The sequence below is a fragment of the Lissotriton helveticus genome, chromosome 9 (assembly GCF_964261635.1).
Source record: "Lissotriton helveticus chromosome 9, aLisHel1.1, whole genome shotgun sequence".
NCBI classification, from domain to species: Eukaryota; Metazoa; Chordata; class Amphibia; order Caudata; family Salamandridae; genus Lissotriton; species Lissotriton helveticus.
Genome location: NC_136070.1, coordinates 926,721,391 through 926,740,362, shown reverse-complemented (window position 1 = coordinate 926,740,362; position 18,972 = coordinate 926,721,391). Strand labels below are relative to the sequence as shown.

At 44.5% G+C, this 18,972-nt stretch overlaps 1 protein-coding gene across 2 annotated transcripts in view; it reads left to right on the top strand.

Annotated features, from left to right (window-relative positions):
- The first annotated feature begins 876 nt into the window (after positions 1 to 876).
- The window catches only part of LOC144782014 (ras-related protein ORAB-1-like), a 141,995-nt gene continuing 123,899 nt past the window's right edge, over positions 877 to 18,972 (top strand). The window contains exon 1 of one of the 2 annotated variants that reach the window (XM_078661125.1): positions 877 to 1,016. The gene's annotated coding sequence lies outside the window, so the exon portion shown is untranslated. Of the gene's footprint in view, positions 1,042 to 18,972 lie in introns of both variants that reach the window. The other variant, XM_078661124.1, reaches the window with a different exon arrangement.

The window sequence follows — 18,972 nt, the reverse complement described above, 5'->3', positions numbered from 1 at the left end:
ACGTGAGTTACAGCCCTGCCAAGTTTCACAGTTTCATGTGTAATGTGCTTCCCTATTCCAGGTTTTTTCTTGAATTCTGTGAACTATAATGTTTAGTCCATTATACATCAGGACTACAAGTCCCAGAATTCAAAGAAAAGAAACCTAGACTGAAGCAGCACATCAACGCATGGAGCAGTGAAACTTGGCAGCTAAAAAACGAGCAGTGGAAGAACCCTAGCAGATTAAATTATTACTTCGTTAAATCAGAGAAACATCCTATGCCCCGAATTAAAGCCCATAAGCACGATTAAATAAGTACAGGGAACTGCGCATTGACTCAGGTTCCTCTGTCAGCGACAGCCATCTTAGGCTAGTGCTGGTTCTATCTTTTACTGTAAGGTATGCAACAGTTTGAAGATACCCGTCTAATTCATCAAATATATTTCAACACAACATATCAAATATTGTGATAGGGCACTTTGATGTAAAAGTAAAAACAAAATATTTGAACGTATTCTATTTAAAACATCTGATTTCTAAATTGGGAAGTGCTACTTTATGTATTAGGTAAACCATACCGTATATTTTATTTGTAAAGCAACATACATATAGAACTGAAAATCCTAGATGTGCTCGAAGTCAAAACGATTGTAACTACTATAACGCATTTATCGTCATTCAGTTCAAGATGGCCGCCACGTTGACCGTCGTGATTACAGGTTAAGACCCTCGCCATGCTAATTGTTGTAAAGAGTAGATATTCACTGGTCCCAGGTGATGTTCGTCCTCTTTCTGCGACTCTACGGCCTTTGTCTTCTTTTTCTGTCTATTTTCCGCGTGCAGGTTAAAGGTCGGGGCTGTCACACTGTGACTAGAGCTGCCATACGGGGATGCGCGATTGGTGGAAGTGGTGTGAGAGGGCGGTGTTACATGTTGGGTACCGCGCTCTGATTGGTGGAAAAGGCACTCGGTGCAGAGGAGGGTCGGGCAGCTGTCAACTGGAGGACCTGCCCAAGAGAAAGCAACGGAGGAAGGTGAGAGGGAATGAAGAGATCCCAGGTGAGAAAGCGTTTGGCGTAGATGGAGGGGCGCGAGTGAGAGGTAGAGATCACAGGAGAGGGGACGAGGGAAGGCGGAGATATTCGGAAAAGAGAATACATGACGAGTGGACAGGTGTTTTCCTGGGCCTAACATGCATTCCAGACACTACTCTTTGGACAAAACATGCCTCAAAAACATTCTGCATGGCCAAACTGGGCCGCTAACGTTAGCTTCCTGAACAAGGATGCCACTTCCCCCTGGAATAAATGTTGTCCCACACACAATAGCAGGTTGACCACGCAACCACAAACATTACTCACATGTGCCTTCTCCAACTGCCACCTAGGTATACGAACCCCATATTCACTGCATCGCCAAATTCCTAGCGTAAGGATTACCCGGTTACTTCATGTTATGGGCTCATATTGTGGCAGTCTTTCTCTATATTTTCATCTTATGCTCTATTGGAGTTGCAGCCTTGGTTTATGTTGAGAGGAGCCGTGCATCCAATCAGACTTGAAAAGCAAGTTACAATGATGGACGCAAATCCTTAGACTGTGGCATTTTGTCCCAAAGAAAGGCACGAGCCGAGCCATATGGTAAGCCTACTGACACTACATGAGTCAAATAGTAAAGACCCTGGCAAACCTGAAAACCTCCTAGACAGCACTGACACTGGCCACCCACCGGCCAGTGGCCCTTGACCTGGAAGTCTCTTCTCGGAGAAAGCATCTGTCGTGTCCACGCAGTGGGCACCATACAGAGAATCACACGCTGGACACAGGTCAGTGTATTCAATACTCTTTATTCTTGCACTCGATGCAGCTGGTCACACGCATCCGTCCCCATGCTCGTCCTGATCAATACTGTCCTCTTCCTGTCCCCTGACCGGATGTGGTGTCCGGTGACCTGGTCACCTCCCTCATGACCCACAGGGTCCTAGTGTCCACCTCCCACTCGTCAGGTCGCTACATCTCCCCCTTTGTTGCAAACAAATGTTCATGATGCTGTTCTCCTGATCATTTACGCCCCTTCAACCCTTGACCGCATTTGCCTGCTGTCGTGGAAAGAAAGAAAGATGGAGAGAGAGAGTCTGTCAGTTTCGTCGACCCTTCTCCCCAGTCTCTGTCTCCTACGTTTTTCTACTTAGTCTCTTTGTCCCCTTGCATCCCTTCCTTGATCGTTTTCTGCCATCGTCTTTGCTTCTGCTTTTCAGTTGTCCTCCGTCTGCTCTCCGTTTGTCAGCCTCTCTTCCTCTTTGTCGTTGCTCTCTCCTCTTATCCTTGCTTCTTGCTCCTCTCTTTCTACGGCCGCCCTTTGTTGTGTTTGTTCCCTCAATGATTCTTTTTTGTTCTCTTCCTCTTTCTCTGGTCCCTGTGTCTTCTCTTCGCTTGCTCTCAGTACCTCTTTTGTCTTCTTCATATGTCATCGTTATGAGGCCCATCGTTTGAGCGGTGCTGTTGCTCATCAGGCATGGTCCTGGGACATCGCCCTTTAGAACATGAATGTCCTCCTTGTTTATTTTGTCCTTGTACCTCAGTTCCTCTGTGAATTTTCCCAGGTTGGTTACCTCTTTCTTTGCCCCCCCAGGTAAAAACCTTTGCCGTGGACGCTCTCAGCGTCGGCTTTACTTCCATTCCCTCGTACTCTGATACACACATGACGTTGCATGTTGCACCACTGTCCAGTACAAAGTCTGCTTCATGCGCTCCTACTCTTATCTTTGCATAGTCAGTCTTTCCTCGGGTGTTTGTCTGCTGGCTGTGTTGTTTCTCCTGCTTCGTCTTCCTCGCTCCGTTCTGTGTGCACTTCTGACATGTGGTATAGTCTTTCTACTTTCTCTTCTTCCTCTTCTTCTCCTGACTCTCGTGACAAACTTCTCCTTTCGTTGTCAACATACCTGACGTACCTTGTTGTCTTCCTGTGCTTCCCGTCGACTCTTGTTGTCTTCCTGTTCTTCCCTTGTCGTCTCTGAATTGTGCGCTTTGGCACATACTGGCGTAGTGATTTCTTCCACCACATCTTCTGCACGTCTGGCCAAACGCTGGGCATGTGCCTCTGTGTGGAAATCCCATTCCGCACTTGTAGCATGTTCCTTCAAGTTGTCTCCTCTCTTTTTGTTCCCTCCAGTCATTCTTCCCTCGGTCTGTGCGATATCTGTGTGTCGTAAAGTGTGCGTTTTCGATTTCAACGCTCTTCCCTTTTATCTGCTCTTTTTTATCTTTTGTTCACCTTTTCTTCTTTTCTCTTTTATCTTCTTCTTCTTCTTCTTCGACCTGTTCTATTTTCTTTTCTCTTTTACTTCTTCTTCTTCTTCTATTTTGACCTGTTCTATCTTCTATCTTCTTTTCTCTTTTTCTTCTTCTTCTTCTTCTTCTTCTTCTTCTTCTTCTTCTTCTTCTTCTTCTTCTATTTTGACCTGTTCTATCTTCTTTTCTCTTTTACTTCTTCTTCTTCTTCTTCTTCTATTTTGACCTGTTCTATCTTCTTTTCTCTTTTACTTCTTTTCTTCTTCTATTTTGACCTGTTCTATCTTCTTATCTCTTTTTGTCTCTTTTGTTTTCTTCTGTTCTTCTTTTTCTTCTATTTTCTGCTTTGTTTTAGCCTTTTCTAGGCTTTCCTTGAACTTTGCTTGTGTTTTTCTGGCTTTTTCTTCTTTGCCTGACTCTAAAATGGCCGCCCTGTTTATTCCTATGGCCCTTCTTTCTATTGTCCTTTTTTCAAAATGGCCGCCCTTTTCTCGCGAGATTTCGCGATCGAAATCTCGCTCGCCTGACTCTAAAATGGCCGCTTCCCCGATATCGCCTCTGATTGGCCCAGCCGCCTGATCCTAAGATGGCCGCCGAGACTCTCGCGAGAGCTCGCGCCTCTCTTTCAGGATCGCGCCCTTTCCTTAGCGCTTACCGCAGTTTGCCGGTGATTCCTCAGAGGCGGTCGGGTGGGCTCCGATGTCGCTTCTTTTCGCTTTTCGTGCACATCCAGGGTGGGCACCTGGTTCTTCCTGATGGCTTCGTCTTTTTTTGTCGAGGTGTACGTCGGCTCGGATCCCACCCTCGTCGCCAGTTGTCGTGTCCACGCAGTGGGCACCATACAGAGAATCACACGCTGGACACAGGTCAGTGTATTCAATACTCTTTATTCTTGCACTCGATGCAGCTGGTCACACGCATCCGTCCCCATGCTCGTCCTGATCAATACTGTCCTCTTCCTGTCCCCTGACCGGATGTGGTGTCCGGTGACCTGGTCACCTCCCTCATGACCCACAGGGTCCTAGTGTCCACCTCCCACTCGTCAGGTCGCTACAGCATCTGTTTCCAGACAATACATCTGCAGCAAGCCTGCAACCCACAGTATTACCAGAGGGGCAACCATGCTCTACAATATTAACCCTGAACTGAACAAGTCACCCACCAATTATATGACCACTGGACCAAGCGTACTTCCAAATCACTACGACCTCTGGACCAAGCATACTGTTCCCCAAATTCCACCTGTGAACTGAACACCCTCTCACTTCAATACTACCATAGTCCAACAATGTACACCCACAACTTGTACCTAGCATGTTTCTCCCCAACACTACGCCAAGCATCCAGTATGCCAGGCTCCAAACCTTACCCAGACCCAAACATCCCCCTCGCCTCACATGTTGGAATGCTGCTCTAAAACATTACATCTATGCCCTATTTTAACACCACACATTGTACTATAGGCTAAACATTCCCCAAGCCATACTCCACAACTGAAGCCGTCCCACAGAAACTATGAAATAAGTCAAGCCAGCTCCACAGATCCTGCACAATATTTTATTCTTTTATTCTCACATTGAAATTCCCTCGCTCAAATGCATAAAGATTAACTGCTCTTTGTCAAGACTGTGCACACTAAGTCGAAAATGACGTGAAACCAAACACGAAGATGACTTTGTTTAAAGCATTTCATCTTGGACCAACTTTGCTTCATCCAGGACCAAGGTCTCCCACTCACACAGCCATGTTGTTCTTCCGATACTCGCAGATACTACTCTTGAGGACCAAGCCTGTTATATCCAAAATAGACTACAAACAAGCCATAACTTGTACATCTGATGGAAGTCTCTCAGCCTTAGTTCCAGTCTGTGCAAGACACATTTGATTCTGCAGAGTCTTCATAATTACATTTTATATATGTCAGTGTTGATCAAGCCCCGCAACAGGAGAGAGAATTATTTTGAAACTATTTTGCATTTAGCGCTATGATAGAAAAAAATGTCTGATACCAAGATAGCTAAAATATAAATGTGTAAAATAATTTTCACATTTTTTAAATTCATGACAATGTATATGTTTCAGAAAAACAAAGCAGACAAAGTTTCTCTTGCATAATAAAATGTATAACACTTGCAATACCTTGAAGAAAGGAACAGTGAAGCAGGTTAGGAAAACCCTTCGAAAGAAAAGGGAATTAGCAACAAGAAGGCGAGTAGACATGGGGGTAAAAATAGATTTACTGGAGATGGGCATGGGTAATTAAAATTATTGTTTTGAATATTACAGGTTAGAAGTTTTCCAAGTTTGGCTTTTTGTTTTAAATCAAATTGCATTGATCTAGGTGCTCTGCTGTCTTAAGAACCGAGTCAACGAAGGCTGAGGTTTGTCTATTATCTTACTCCAGAAGATATGTCCCATCTGAATGATATCCCTTCTGCCTGAGGCCTGCATAGCTATACTAATCTGTGTAACCTGTGGAACGCATTTGGTCTAAGTCCTGATTTGGTAAAATCTGTGTAACCCTATGGATAACACTGCCTCTGGCCATATCTTTTATAGGAGTGACAATGTTGCTGTTTAAAGTCTGATTACAAGTTAATCTAACAATTGAACCCTGCTCTCTGTCAGAGTTTTTCAAATCTGTGTAACGTGAGGTGTAGCATTGCTGCTTAATGCCTGAATTTACTGAGACATAGCACTGCGGGTTTAATTCACTAGCTTATAAAATCTGTATATCCGAGGAGTAGCTGTATCTAAAATCTGAGCCTGTTGTGTCTCTTGCTCAAGTATTGACATTGGGGAAAAAGTCCTAAAATGGATGATCTTGATCTCGGAAGACTGTTCCCATGGAATTTCTGTTCTATCTTTTCAGTACTCTCATAGACAAACAAATGGGGGAGGTAATGCCTCAGAGATCAGCAATTTCACTGATATTCACATGTTATCTCATGCTTTTGGCTATTTATTCATTTGAAATCAAGTTTTTCATATGAAAGCAAACCATTCCCCTCTGATCCTCGGTTTTAAATGTAAATTGGATAAAGTTCACTAGAAGTTCAGGTCGGTTATGTATCCAGACAGTGGCTATGTTTAGCCAGTCAGCTGAAATGAAACTAATCAAAATCAGAAATTCTTCTCCACGTGGCGAGCTGACCTCTGACCTTGGAGGCAAATGCCCGGACCTCAAGTACAGTTAGTACCTGAGCATCTTCATAGACTCTAAATTGTTCATGAAAGTGCAGAGCTCTTTGGTCACAGAGGTCACCTCTTACCATCCGATGCTCTTGTGAAAGATCCTTTTTGTGGTTCCTTCTTTTTGTTACTGCGGTCAGCACATTTGTTTTTTGCATTTATGCTTAACTTGCTTGTAATGAGTTAGCATGCTGCAACCAGTACAGTTCTGAATGAGTCAGAACCAACATTTTGCGTGTCCTTGTTATACGCATAGGTTTTCAGTCTATAGGCATTGAATTTCATTATTATTATTATTAAAAAATTATAGAGTACAATTGCTACCTACACAGGTGTCCTGGGGATGATAATAGCCAAGTAATGACGTGTGCACCAGCAACCCTGAGAGGTAAAGCAAGATTTTTAAGGCCTTCCTAAATGCCAAGAACTTTCTTGTAGAGTGCAGGGACTGAGGTAAGCTATTCTAGAGATGTGCAGCTCGCAATTAAAATTCTCTGCCTCATGCTTTCTCTGGTCTGAGCTTGTTTAAGGTTTGCATCAACAGAGCTCAAAAGGCATATGAGTCGATATCGTTTGAACTTCTGGTTCTGAAACCATAGCCCTAACTTGAGAATGGTTTTGTGTACAATGCAGAGTGCATTAAACATAACCTTCTTAGACAGAGGCAGCATATGTAGTGCATAAAGGGCACCAGATGTAAACGATTGGTGTGGTTGTAGCAGTGATAGCCTGTCAGCAGAAGTCTGAAGCAGCTAAAGTCACTTCAGGGTATATCCTGGAGCACCCAGAAATAGAGAATTGCAACATTCTGCTTTAAATAATTGATTTTACTATAAAAGGACACCTACGTTCAGGGAGACGGGCATGAATTTCACAAAGGCCCCGTATCAAGGAGAAGCCGGAGGATGACACTTTATTTACAGGACTGGACAGTGACAGGTCATCAATTAGATGAACCAAATCACAGACTTAGATTGAAACACAAAGTATTGAATCACCTGACTATGGCCAGAAATGAGGAGTAAGAGCTCTGGAAGGCCGGCAGTAGAGCAAGTCAGGATTTCCATCTAGTCTCCTTTTAAATTTCAAGGAGTTCCCAGCTTACCATGAAGTACTATCCTGCATACCTTTATGAAAGACCTTAAAAGGATAAGGGATATAGTGATCGACATATAGTAAACGGAGTGTCGTCGGCATAATTCATGAAGTTTACTCCATGGGCTCTAATCAGCTGTGCTAATGGCCTTAAAAACAAGTTTAATAAAGTAGTTCTTAGTGGAGACCCAGTGGAACACCTTGACCCAAAGCTTAAAATTGGTCTTAAAAGAAGTAAGACAAACCTCTTGGGATCTGTTTTCTAGATATGATGTACACCAATTCAACACTTTTTGTCCTATACCAAACTCTGTTAAACTGGTGATCAGAGTATACTTGGATACCGTTGTGACTGCAGCAGACAAATCAAGTAAGACAAGAGTGGATTCAGTACCATATGCCGGCAAAATACCTGATCGGGCAGTGCCCAGGAGTTGGTGATGCTCCACAGAGCCCGAATCCACTTATTAATATATTTCTCCATGCTTTTTGCTGGAAAGTGGAGGAGAGCTAAGGGCCGTTAAGTTGCTCAGATTTGAAGAGTCCTCATTAGGTTTTTTCAGCAGCTGAATACCATGGCCTCTTTCTATTCCAAGGGCATGGTTCCTGGGACTCGACAGTTAATACAGATTGCCAATAGGTGTTTAGCCAAGGACCAGGACATATTCCTATAAAATCCTAGGAGATGTAGGATCCGGAGGTGAAGCTGAGGACATAGAAGTTGCAATTATGAAGGATTCAAGATCCACCAACCAAAGCCAGTTGGATTTGGGGACCTAGATGTACAAACATTAGGAATACTGATTTACTAACTTTGATTCCCTCCAAATCGCAATTAGGAAATCAGTATTCCTAATGGATGAAACTCATTGAGTTTTATTGGGAGACTTCTTGTGGGTCACAAATCGACCTACGACATTAATATTAATGAGGTAGGCAGCAGTTTACGATCCATTAGGAATCACAGCCATCCCAGGGATGGTGGCCTGTTGAGGTCAGCAGACCACCATGTCTATGATTGCTTTTTAACAAAGCAATCTTTTTTTCAATGCAGCCCATTTTCCTTAAATGAAAATGGGATGTGTTTAAAAAGAAGAAATGAAACCTTGAAGTTCCATTTTTAGGTCTTGGCTAGACACCGCTGTCTCGAAGAGATGTGTTGCTTCTTTCTGTGGGCTTACAGGCTGCACATCTCCTACCACTGGTAAACCTCCGCGTCGCTCTCATTTACTTTGATGCCATTCGTCATGGCATGCTGCCATCATGCCCTCTTCTTGTGTTTGGCCCTCCCGTAGTGCATTGACCAAGTACATGTCTTCTTACACAGCTCCTGGTTTATGGAGCAATTTTTTCTTTGCTTTCAAGCACACCATAGGAGTACTTGTGTTTTCAGGCCATCTCCCTTGTACACTTACATACATACCACTAAAATGCATGCACGTGTAGGTAAACCAATGCATTTCTTAAAAAGTTATTTAAACTCAAACATCAATTTTTTTTTTTCCATGATCAGATGGTATTGGAGCGCTTACTCCGTCGTCCGTCTTGCCTTAGTGCGAACACAAGCAGATGTTATAGGAGCGCTTTAGCTACTCACAATTTACATTACACAATGTCACATTCATTTTTTGTTGCTGGTCCTGCTCACTTAAGGTTTTTTTCCCATCATTGCTTGGCCATCTCCCCATCCCGTCCTGCTTCCCTGCTTGACCCGTCCCCCCATGCCTCCCTTGTCGCTGCTGCTTTTTAAAAAACATTTTTGCACGATCCAATGGAAATTGAGCACTTGTTCCATCTTCCATCTTGCCATAGTGCCAACACTAGCCAATGGTATTGGAGCGCTTTCAGTGCTCACCAGCTACAGAACAGTTAGACTGCCTGTTTGTCTAAGAATCGGGGGCCAAGGAAGATCTGGCCCGGACATTGCGGTCGCTACACCACCAGGTTTTGCAGTGGTGAGGCTAGATGGGAGTGGTCGGAGGGATGGAGACTTGGCCATTATTTTTAGGGAACAGTTGAGTTGCACGCTAGAGCACGTAAACACAGGTGGTGAAGGTTGGGAGGTGGGGCACTTCAAAATTAAAAGTAAACATACTGTGATTCTGGCGGGCCTCCTGATCTATCGTCTGCCTGGCCCCAAAAAGCAGTTCATTATGAACTGGCATCAAGTACATAAGTCCTTTATCTTCTGTGGTAGTCTCACCATTCTGGGTGATTTATATTTATTTTCATTTGGAAGAAGAGAGGGACTGTAATACCAGGGCTCTACTCGACCTAATGCACAGTTTCGGCCTTAGCCAGTGGGTCAGTACCCCACATCATAAACCGGAACACACGTTGAATGGGATCTTTTCCAATCAAGAGACCCCGGTAACGTTTTGAGCATACAAGGGACATGTGGCGGAAAGTACATTAGGCATCGCTAAGAGCGTCAGAAATTGGAGAACAATCATAGCTGCCAATTTCTCAGAGGCCCTGTTAAAATTCAAAGAGAATGATCTTAAGGGTCCAGGCTTACTGGCAGAGAATTTTAACAATTGGTGAGGTCAGCCATTGAGTAGGGTGCCACTCTGGCCAGACCCTCCTGAGGGTAGGAAGAAACCCTCTACCCCATGATTCTCTGAGGAGCTCAAGGCGTTTCAAAAGCAATGTTGGATGCAGGAACGCTGCTGGAGATTGGCTCCTAAATTGGGGAAGAAAATGAAACATAAGGAGCTCATTCTCAAATACAAGTTGGCTATCAAGAAGGCGAAAGCGGTATATTTCTCCCAGAGAATTAGATCAGCTATTAAAGTTCATAAGGAATTTTTTAACACTGTGCGTGCCCTCTTGGCATCTCTTGCACATTAAGCGGTGGAGAACTCATAGGCTTTCTGTAATAAGGTTGCGTCTTTCTTCAAAGATAAGATCTTTGCCAATTTCCTGTGCCTATGGATAGTCCCGGTAATTTCGAGATGGCAGAAGGCGAGGAGAGAGCTATAGCTCTCTATAAGGAAGGTGTGACCCCCATCCTGCTTAACCCCAGGTGTTTAGCCAGGTTCTCCTCGCTTCCTGCATCTAAAATAAAGACTGTTGGGAGGAACTACTTTGGGCTTTGTCCGCAGCTGGTCCCTGACCTGAATTTGGATGCCTGGGAGAAGGTCTATTCTCAGGTTCTGGAGTCTGGAATTTACCCATAGGGTTGGAGGAAGGCATTTGTCACCCCTCTGAAGAAAAAAAACTGTGGGGGGCTCCAGCGATTTAAAAAAACAAACAAAAAAAAACGTGCACCCTAATTTGTTACTGCCCGCTCCAGCTAAACTCTTGGAGAAGCATATAAATCGTGACCCAACCCAGTTTCTCCTGGATCAAGAACTCCTGGACAACTCTCAAAACAGGTTCAGTAGGAATCACAGCACCGAATCTGCGCTTATAGCGACTGCTGACTCCATTCGCAGGCAAGTCAACCAGAGTGGTGTGGCTATTGTTGTGCTGCTGGGCCTGTCCGCAGCCTTTGACACCATATTTCCATCTCTGTTGGTGCGAAGGCTGCATCAGGCTGGGCTGAAGGACATGGCGCTCAATTTGCTGGAGTCTGTCCTGTTGGATAGGATGCTCACGGTTCACTGTGGGGACTTCAGAGCCTCCTTTCCAGCTCCCCCTGTGGGGTTCCACAAGGGTACTACTTAAGCCAGACCCTATTTAATTTATATGTCGCCCACTTAGCGAAGGTGTGCGCTCTTCTGGTTTTCTGGTGTCCTATGCAGATGCCACTCAGATCATCGTTCACATCTCCGATGACTGGGAAGAGTTGACTGACAGGTTCAGGGCTTGCATGATGGAGATCAGCAAGTGAGTCCTGGCTCAAAATCAACGGGGAGAAAACTGAGATCTTAGTCTTCGGAAGGGATAGTTCCATTTGGAATGACCGCTGGTGGCCAGAAATGTGTGGTTCTCTACCTACCCTGGCGGCTGTGGCCAAAAACCTGGGTGTGATTTTGACTTTTGACACCCAGGTGAATAGGACTGAATAGACGGATCCTGATTCTGGATCATCAAGATCTTGAAGAAATTTCTACTGTTTCTCCCAAAAGAGCTTAGGGTGTCAGTGATCAATGCGCTTATCACCTCTTACTTAGACTACTGCAATGCTCTGTATTTAAATGTTAAACAGTTCTCCCTAAACAAGCTTCAAACCTGCCATAATACGGCTGCTTGCTTGGTCCTGGGAGTACCTAAACATTGTTCAGTCAAGGAGGGATTGAGGCACCTACACTGACTGCCAGTTCAGAATCTGGTGTTTTTAGGCTCTTTGCTTGGTTTACAAGGTTATGCACTTGCAGGGGTCATTTTACCTCAGAACCGCCTTTAATTGGTATGGCCCTACAAGTTCCCTGAGATCTGTGGGCCTATGGAATGTGGTTGTTCCTAGGTGCAGGAAAGCTATGTGAGGGGGAACAGGACTTCACAGTGGCAGCTGCCAGGCTGTGGAATTCCCACCACAGGAGTTTAAATACAAACCTGATATTTTGTAGGCAGGTGAAAACTTGGTTATTCTCAAACTGGCCCTCCCTAAGAGTAAGCGCATTGCTTTGGTTCTCTCTGCTCTGGGTTCTCACCCGTCACACATTCTCAATCAGCTCAGCACTTCAATCCGTTCTGGTTGTACGTGCTCCAGAAGTTCTGCAATTACAATTACATTACACAATAACACATTAATTGTCGTAAGCAGGGGGTAGCGTAAGTGATTTGCCCAGATTCACAAATTATTTAGCCAACACAGAGATTCGAACCTAGTTCCCCTGTTGACAGTTCTGGACTTTACACCACATCTGCACTTCACTTCAAACCTGCTCAACTGTTTCCCACTTCCACATTTGTTAATCAAGAACCCATCAAAACCGAACAAGCATTGGCAAAACCAAGAGATCTCGGCAATGCCCAAGGTATTAGCCTTGTCAATGTGAATGTATTTTAGCAGTGTTGTCTAGCAGCACATCTGCTGTTCAGCATGGCTGAAAGTCACTGAAAAAAGTGATATGATGCGACCAGCACAGGCCATGTCATAGTGTTTTTTTCTGTTCGGTGGGGCAGGACAGTAAAATCAACATGGGTGTGAAGAGACTCTGTGTCGGGTTAACATCCTGGGATTCTAGGCTTTCAGTACCTTTCAGCCATGCTGAACAGCAGATGGCTAAAAGGCATTCACATTGACCAGGCCTATAGCTCGGGCATTGCCAAGACCTATTGACGTTGCCAATGCATGTTTAAGAGCAGACAGTGGTCCTTGACACCACTGCCTTCTCTTAAAAATTATTATTAGAGATCATTTTATACTGTGGTAAATAAATAAATAATACCCTATTTTTGACTAGACATATATCATAACAGATAGCTCAATAAATAAGAGTCAAGATTCGAGGTAGTAGGAGTTTTGCAGGTTTAATACAGCATAAGGACAGGAACAGGACAACCTGCATGGGAATAGAATGACAGGGCCCAGCAGCTGCTGGGGCTGGATCTGGGATGAGCGCGCTGACTTTTTAATAACAATACATGAGCATATATACATAACGCAAACACATAGCATTACATTGCAGTAGGCGTAGCAGTGGGTGGAGCAGAAGGCGTGACGCGTAGCAGTCGCGAAAGATAAGGGGTAAAAGAGGTGTAACAGGGCGTATACATAGACATGTGATGCAAACGTAACAGAATATGTCATGAATGGGGCGGAAACCATGGAGGGGGCTACCTAAGGAGCCGGGACCTCTAACCTGGTGGTGCGCGCAAACTAGCAATGACGTATCACTAGGAGAAGCTGGGGGCTATGAACTCTGTGCTAGGAGCAGAGACTGAAGTCTGGAGAGTCAGGGCGACATGTACCTAAATAGTATCTAGTATCTGATGTTTAGAGAACATGTTGATATAAACTAGAAGTTAGGAGGGGAAAGGCTAACTTGATTCTAAGACTGGACCATGCATTATTCTACATGTAGTGCGTGATGAAGAATATTAAATGACCATTAATACAGTATTTCTCTAACGTGGAGACGTGAAGGCTAGACAATGACGGAAACTATTGATGCGATTCAGTAGTTTAGGAATGCAGAGAAGGAGGACTGGACTGATAACTGGAATCATAACATACTTTTGGCAAACTCAGAGGCAGAGCCAGGCTGGACCGGGCACTGCGAGGCAGGAAGTAAGTGAAGGGTCGGGGATACAGGTGGGGGCTGTATCGCTCCTCAGCGAGGTTTCTGGAGACAGGAGCTGAATCTGATGTCCAGGCCCTTTTGAGGCCTAGAAACGGGGACTTTATAATAGAATAACGTGCACACTGAGAAACGTGGCAACGTAGCTTTACATAGGCCTGATATTCGTAGTATTCACGAGGACTGGAAACTGACATACTAGAGGTGGACACAACTATAATTGCGTCATTAATCGAACATGGGGAATGCATATGCATATTTAATCATGCACACATAACATATGATGGATGACACGTAGGGACACAGAACATGGCAAAATGTACTTTTCCACATTCCCTCCTTGTCACTACGTTTCCATCAGGAAACATCAATTTTCATGATACCATCTATCATTTCATACAGTATCATTTGCTCGTCTCGAATTATCCTGGAACGGGATTTAGAACGGGGCTTGGGACTAGGAATACAAGAGGTAGCACAAATGCCGCAAATCGCAGGGCCACATTGTATACAGAGGCAGCAGCTGAATATGATCGCTACTGCAATACCTAGAAAGGACAATATTTTCCATCCCCAGGCGGAAATTATATTCCAGAACCAACCGGACCATGTCCAGGTGCCTGGATCTTGGTGTATCAGATGGGCAATTTTATGGAGTCTGGTTATAGCTGAATAAACAGACGGCGCGTTATTTGGAATGAAAATGCAGCAACTAGATCCGATGACTCTACAGGCCCCGCCCCTATCGGCCAGTATGACGTCAAGGACGAGACGATTCTGTAAAACGACAAATCTCATAGCAGACTGCTCTTCGGTTAAGTTACCTAGAGCAGAGGCAGTCTCATTTACTACAGCTTCGAGGGTTCTGGTTAACCTACGGATCAGTTTACTATTCTGGATAGGTCCTATAAAGAAGAAGAAACCTCTATTGAAATCTGTATACTGTTCTAGAGCAGTTTCAGTATAATCGACAATTGGGGACTCCCTTCTATGTCTAATGTGTACTAGATGTGTGTTTCTATGATAATCAGGTGGGGCTAGAAAAACTGGTGGCAGTAGGAAGGCAATGTAACAGGTTCCCTCCCAATCGAGGGGCAGACGAACATATGCAGTTTGACCACAAATAAAATAGGAATGACGTGAAGCTTTGAAAATAGATTTCCCACTGTCACTATACTTGACAATAGTAGTACAATCACTATGTCCTACATGTACAGAACCCTTATTTCGGACACATAATTCGCCTTTGACTGGTAGTACTGAAATAGCGGGTAAGTCTGGAGTAGTATCAGACTGAACATTCAGGACCATAAAATTCGAAGAATAATTACCTAAATTATACACTTCATTTTCTAGATCTAACCCGGTTCTGTGGGGGAGACCTTGCTTGTCTGGGAAACATGTACTGTCAAGAAAAGACATATCTGTTGAGGATGACGTTAACGTGGACCATGCTCCACACGAACCATTATGTGAAAATGGATAAGGAAAAAGTGGCAGAACTCCCTTCGGTGTCTGGAAAGGGGGGAGTCGACCACACACCCAACAATTAGTGGCATTGCTGGACTGGTGTGAGTAATGTAACATGCGGATAAATGAGTTATTTCGCATAGCGAGGCGGTAAGAGAGTTCATGAGGAGGCAGATCACTAAACGTGTGCTCTACTGTAGCATTAGCAGACTTATTTACACGAAGAACTGGGAAATACAAGTAGAATGCATAACTCGTGCAGGAAATCATAATGCTGAGAAACAATATGAAACATAGAAAAACGATACATCGGATTGAGTTTTGACTAACTCTCTCACTATGGGGGTCTATTTTATACATGTCAGAAACAGTCTAACCGTTTCACCTAGGGGAGGACTTAGACAATCAAACTGACTGACTTATTTTACTAGACCGGAGTTTTAGCTTATACTCCTGCTGCGGAGTTTTCTCTAACAGGGGAGGGGTTGTAACAATGTCTTTTGCGGGACAGTCCTTGAGAACAATATTTTGGCAATCCTTTGAATCCTGGGAAATGTTCTTTAAGGCGGGTTTCAGTCCATTAAAAAGTTTAACATGAGAAAGGTGTACCCAGCCTTTGCGTCCTTCCAACTTCACGGCTGTACGGGTGGTGAGGAGGACCTGTCGGGGCTCTTTCCAACGAGGCTCCAGCGGACTTGATCTGTCAAAGTTGCGGACCATCACCATGGATCCTGGAACGATTTCGTGCGGTGCCACCTCGGTATTGTCTGGAAATGCGGCAGCAACCTGTGAACGACATGAGTTGAGGGCAGACATCAAGGAAGCTAGGTAATCTGTCAGCATATTACTTGAAACATCGGTAATACTTCGGGGTCTAGGAGTACCCCACATGTTAGGGGGGCGGCCGAATACGACCTCGTACGGGGACAGACCTGATCTGGAATGTGCGACCATGCGCATATAAAATAAAGCGACTGGCAGAGCTACTAGCCAGTCCACACCTTTTTCTTTACACACTTTTGCAATACGGATTTTTAGAGTCTGATTATGTCTCTCTACGAGACCGGCTGCTTCAGGATGGCGTACACAATGAAACTTCCACTGGTACCCTAGCAAAAGGGAAACATGCTTCATGAGTTCGGATGAGAATGGCTGGCCGTTGTCAGAATATACGACTCTAGGGAGTCCATAACGAGGGAAGAACTCACGAACCAACTGCTTGGCAGTGGTCGCGGCTGTGTAATCTGGGACTGGATATGCTTCTGTCCACCTGGACAAAGCGCATACAACTACAAGGACATACTTGAAACCTCGACATCGCTCCATCTGAATATAATCCATCTGGAGGACTTCAAAAGGGTGGTCAGGGGGCTGGAATCCACCTTGTTCCACCGGGACACTTTTACCTGGATTAAACTGACAACATATCATACAGGTACGGACTTTCTGCTTGGCTGCAGCTCGTAAATGCTTGTTGAACCAAATGTTCTGGATACTGTCTAACATAGCTTTTTCTCCTAAATGTGCTGGACTATGTGCGGTATTAATAATGACTTGAACCATAGAGTCGGGGAGAAACCATGTGGCTCTACCCTTCGTTAACCATCCTTGATCTGTCTGGACCCCTCCTTGTTCGGACCATTTCTTGATTTCTTCGGGAGTAGCGTGTAACTGGATATCTATGACATCTTGTGTAGGGTCCTTAACTGTCATACATGTAATCGGATCTGGAGTGTGTGTCATGTTAACTGGAATGTCTAGAGTCTGTGCTGTAAGCTTGGCTGTGCGATCTGCTAGATCATTACCTTGAGAAATAATGTCAGTAACTTTCGTATGTGCTTTGCACTTCATGATAGCGATAGATGTCGGCAAGTGTATGGCATCTAACAGAGCTTGAATAAGGAGACCATGCTGAATCTTGGTTCCATGAGAAGTCATGAAACCTCTCTCCTGCCAGAGCACTCCGAAGTCGTGTACAACTCCAAATGCGTAACGTGAATCTGTGTAAACATTAACTTTCAAGTTCTTGGCGTGTATACAGGCTTGTGTCAGAGCAACTAGCTCTGCTGCTTGAGCGGACAGGGTATCAATACGGTGTGTTTCAATAACTTCAGTGTCAGTAGTCACTGCATACGCGGCGACTAGTTCTCCTGTACTAGTTCTCATACATGAACCATCCACATAAAGTGTCAGGTCGGGGTCTGGTAACGGAATATCTGTCAGATCTTGTCTTGGCTTTGTCGTAATGTTAACTACTTCCACGCAATCATGTGTGGCAGGATTTGAATTAACTGATGGTAACAGTGTAGCAGGATTTAAAATGTTGCAGCGTCTGATTTCTATGTGTGGCTGGAACAGTGTCAATTCATAACCTGTTAAACGTGCAACTGTCAAGTGCTGAGTTTGTGTTCGGTTTAAAAGAACTTCCACGGAATGTGGAACTTGTACTGTCAAGGAGTGTCCTAAGACTATGGAATCACTTTGTCTGATAGCTAGTGCTGTGGCTGCAACTGACTTGAGGCACGCAGGCAGAGCCTGGGCTACAGGATCTAATGTGCTCGAAAAATAAGCACAGGGCTTGTATTGTCCTGCTTGATCTTGTGTGAGAACAGATAATGCTGTACCTTCACGTTCAGTAACGAACAGTGTAAAAGGCTTACTGTAGTTCGGTGTCGCTAGAACTGGAGCTTGGCATAGGGCTTTCTTTAACTCATTGAAACTAAGTGTATGTTCAGATGTCCAAGGGAGAACAGTCGATACGGCTGCCTCCTGTGTCGTTAACTGTATCAGTGGTTTGGCTAGAAATGCATACTGGGGAATCCATTGTCTGCAGTAAGAAGTGAGGCCGATAAAAGCACGTACCTCCTTCTGGGTCTTGGGCTGGGGAAGACTCGCTATTAACTGGATACGGTCTGGTGTCAACTGCCTACCCCTCTTGGACAGTAAGTGTCCTAAGTAGACCACTTGCTGGACACAGAATTGAAGCTTAGAAGGGGACACCTTGTGCCCCATCTCGGCTAGGAAATACAATACTGTAAGTGAGGCTCGCTCGCAAGCACGTTCAGAACGGGCTGTGATCAGGAGATCATCGACATACTGGAGCAGGGCAGTGTCAGTTGGCATGTGAATGTTGTCTAGTTGTCTCTTAAGTGCTTGACTGTAAATACTAGGACTTTCTGTGAAACCTTGAGGAGCTCGTGTAAACATATAGCTCCTTCCATTTAAACAAAATCCGAAAAGGAACTGGCTGTCTGGATGAATAGGAACACTGAAAAATGCGTTCTTGAGGTCTATGACAGTGAAGAACGTGGCTTCGGAATCAATGGCTGTCAATAGGGAAGAGATGTCTGGGACAACTGGGTACTGAGGAATAATACATTTATTAAGCTCTCGTAGGTCAATCACTAATCGATATACTGGGGGTGCATTTGGATCAGTACGTTTCATGACTGGAATGATCGGAGAATTACATACATTGGAGTCAGTTTCTACAACCACTCCCTGAGCAATAAGCTCGTCAATAATTTTGGATAAGGCTGCTACAGCCTCAGGTGGCAATCTGTACTGTCTGATTCGTGGTAACACTACACCTGGCTTGAGAGTCACACGATAGGGTGTGATTTGCATGTAACCTACATCAGTTGGACCTTGCGCCCATAGATGCTGCGGAACATTGGTCAGTCTTGAATCAAAATCACGTAATACATAGTGACCCTTGAAGTCACGTAGGAACAATCGTATTCCCTCTGGGG